At 39.6% G+C, this 3,615-nt stretch overlaps 2 non-coding genes across 2 annotated transcripts; one reads left to right on the top strand and one right to left on the bottom strand.

The window, feature by feature from the left end:
* Window positions 1–1,209: 1,209 nt before the first annotated feature.
* On the bottom strand, window positions 1,210–1,281 carry TRNAH-GUG (transfer RNA histidin (anticodon GUG)). Its single transcript has one exon. It is a non-coding gene; the product is annotated as a tRNA-His (tRNA).
* A 244-nt stretch (window positions 1,282–1,525) lies between these two features.
* On the top strand, window positions 1,526–1,597 carry TRNAH-GUG (transfer RNA histidin (anticodon GUG)). Its single transcript has one exon. It is a non-coding gene; the product is annotated as a tRNA-His (tRNA).
* The last annotated feature ends 2,018 nt before the right edge of the window (window positions 1,598–3,615 follow it).

The raw sequence follows: 3,615 nt of genomic DNA on the forward strand, positions 1-3,615 counted from the left end.
CCAGGTTATATCAAAATTAGTTCATGTTATATCAAGGTTAATGACATTATTGTTCCTCGGAAAAAATTAATACTTTCGCGTCTGTGCACATCTCACAATTCACGAGCTATGCACAAGGTCACTTCCGATCTTCAGTCAGATGCGAATAAAATGAATACTTCTGAATAATTTCAAGTTAGAAATATGGTCCAGCATAAAAAGTCGTATGAAACTTGCCTATAATGATACTTAAGACGCTCGTATGAAAATTATAAAACTCGCTTGCGCTCGTTTCATAAACGAACATACTCGCGTCTTACTGTAATTACTATCATTATAGGCTCGTTTCATAATGTACTATTATTTGATGGAAAACACGGAAATTTTTTTTGAAGCAAGTAAAGCGATAGGTTCGGAAGTAAATCCCGAAAAGACAAAGTATATGATTATATCTCGTGACTAGAATATTGTACGAAATGGAAACCTAAAAATTGGAGATTCATCCTTCGAAGAGGTGGAAAAATTCAAATATCTTGGAGCAACAGTAACAAATATAAATGACACTCGGAAGGAAATTAAACGCAGAAAAATATGGGAAATGCCTGTTATTATTAGGTTGGGAAGCTTTTGCCATCTAGTCTGCTGTCAAAAAATCTGAAAGTTACAATTTATAAATACCGGTTGTTCTTTATGGTTGTGACACTTGGTCTCTCACTTTGAGAGAGGAACAGAGATTAAGAGTGTTTGAGAATAAGGTGCTTAGGAAAATATTTGGGGCTAAGCGGGTTGAAGTTACAGGAGAATGAAGAAAGTTACACAACGCAGAACTGCACGCATTGTATTCTTCACCTGACATAATTAGGACCGTTAAATCCAGACGTTTGAGATGGGCAAGACATTTAGCACGTATGGACGAATCCAGAAATGCGTACAGAGTGTTAGTTTGGAGACCGGATGGAAAAAGACCTTTGGAGAGGCCGAGACGTAGATGGGAAGATAATATTAAAATGGATTTGAGGGCGGTGGGATATGATGATAGAGACTGGATTAATCTTGCACAGGATAGGGACCGATGGCGGGCTTATGTGAGGGCGGCAATGAACCTGCGGGTTCCTTAAAAGCCATTAGTAAGTAAGTAAGTAAGTAAGTAAGTAAGTAAGTAAGTAAGTAAGTAAGCAAGTAGGCGTAAGTAAGTAACGATGAAAGAGTAATGGAACGGAGAAAAATTCTCTCCGGCGCCGGGATTTGAACCCGGGTTTTCAGCTCCACGTGCTGATGCTTTATCCACTAAGCCACACCGGATACAACCCCGGCGTCGGAAAGAATTGTCTCTGATTGAGTTCCAACTCTTGGGTTCCCTTTAGTGGCCGCCCTCTGCACTACGTCATAGATGTCTATGAACATAGGACCGAAGTCCACACATGTGCTGAGGTGCACTCGTTATGAGTTCATAGACATCTATGACGTAGTGCAGAGGGCGGCCACTAAAGGGAACCCAAGAGTTGGAACTCAATCAGAGACAATTCTTTCCGACGCCGGGGTTGTATCCGGTGTGGCTTAGTGGATAAAGCATCAGCACGTGGAGCTGAAAACCCGGGTTCAAATCCCGGCGCCGGAGAGAATTTTTCTCCCTTCCATTACTCTTTCATCGTATGATGACGCAGAATATCTGCATGGAAATATCATATGTACTTCGGTACATTGAAATAATATGTAAGTAAGTAAGTCAGGTGAAGAATGCAATGCATGCAGTTCTACATTGTATAACTTTCTCCATTAACTTCATCCTCCGTGCTAAATAAAAATCGTCCATTACGTTTGGTAACAGCATATTCACTCTACGGGAAATCATTCACATACTTGGATATACGTAAGTGGTAAAAAATAACAGGCAATTTTTAATTGAACAGAATAATATCAGAACGTAGATAATTTCGTACTTGTGAAGGATATGGAAGTATAGGAGCGAGTCTTGACCAATTGTTTACAGTTTTTTTTTTCAATGTCAAAACCGTTAACTTTCCATTATACGCTATGATTCTGCGAGAGTGCTGATAGATGTCGCTAGTGCCGAGAAGCGTATGCCACTTAGTTCATCAGAGAGTATCCAGAGTGTATCACAGGTTGTGGATCTGCGCGATTGTTTACATAGATGACACATGAGCCGTGCCCACGACCACGGCCGTTCACCTAGTACGTCACTTCATCCGTCAGAGCGCTCTCAGACGTCACTGTATAGATAGCGCTATTAATCCCTTCATTTGTTCTTTCCAAATAACCCTATTGGCCGGTTCATTACGTCTCACGAGGATAGAGGGGGAGAGAGTTTACCTGTTTTAATGGAGATACACGGAGCGTCACTCGGGTTCCGGTACGCGGCAGATACACTTAACAAGACTTAGGCTCTCGTACGCGGGAAATACACGGAAACAGTTGGCTCAGATTCAAGCTTTCGTCCGCGGCAGAAACATTAACAAGACTTAGGATTTTGGTACGCGGCAGACATAGTAGACAACGCGACTCGGGCTTTGTACGTGTGGGAGATAGAACAGTGGAGTAGTTAAATTGCGTCGTGTGTGTTTGGGATTTTAGTGGATCGTAGTTTTGAAACATCGCTTGCTAGTGATACGTCTTGGGGGCAAGTTTTAGTATTTGCATCGAGTAACATATTTGTGAGATATATGTATTTGAGGTAAATTGCTTTGGGAATTATGTAATGAGATTAATTTGAAACGTGAGTTCATGTTCCGAGACGGTTAGAGTGATAGAGCAGCGGTTACGGTCTCACATATTGTTTTTAGTGTAATCCCTGCTCCATTTGATTGTTGGTTCCCTTTGCCGCTATTTTGTTATCATATGCGTCGAGTTTGTTGCTATTTAAATGATCTTTGAGATTGGAATTATCGTCCGTTTACTTATTACGTGTATCTGTCTCCATCCCTCTCTCTCTCCGTTGGGTGTTCATTTTGTAAAGTGCAGAGATTTGTGTTAGTGCTATTTGCACAGTTTATGTGAGCAATTTGTGCAATGGGTAATGTATAGTGATCAGTCATGTAATGCCTTATGCTGGGTAGAGTTTCTCTTATTGAGTGCACATGTATTTATAGTTTGGTTACTCAGTTTGAGTGGTATCTATGGTCGAATGGATCATGTATTAAGTTTAAGTGCTGGCTGGGTGTTGTGTTCAGATTCGTACTCAGATAGTTAATATATATATATAGGCTATATATATATATATATATATATATATATATATATATATATATATATATATTTAGAGAGTGGTTCATGAACATATGCTTAATAGGTTAGTCACTGATTGTCGAGAGACGGCCATATTAGATTGTTTCATCACTTATAAGTGTGTTGGCCTCAGCCTTGTGATACTTACATGATTTACATATCCTGGGGATATCATTTCAGATTAGTTTGTCCTATTTTCACTCACCTATTTCATATTTATTGTTATTTCATTTTCCATTTATGTACATTGTTACTTATTATTGTTAATTATATTTGTTTTACAAATTCACGCTATTCATTTCTAAAAGACTTCCACTGCGCACATCCAATCCTTCCAATGTGCCGTCCACCTGGCGAAAGCAGCCAATATAAGAAAGGTAAAGAGGAGTGGAT

Source organism: Periplaneta americana, chromosome 3, assembly GCF_040183065.1.
Source record: "Periplaneta americana isolate PAMFEO1 chromosome 3, P.americana_PAMFEO1_priV1, whole genome shotgun sequence".
Taxonomy (NCBI): domain Eukaryota; kingdom Metazoa; phylum Arthropoda; class Insecta; order Blattodea; family Blattidae; genus Periplaneta; species Periplaneta americana.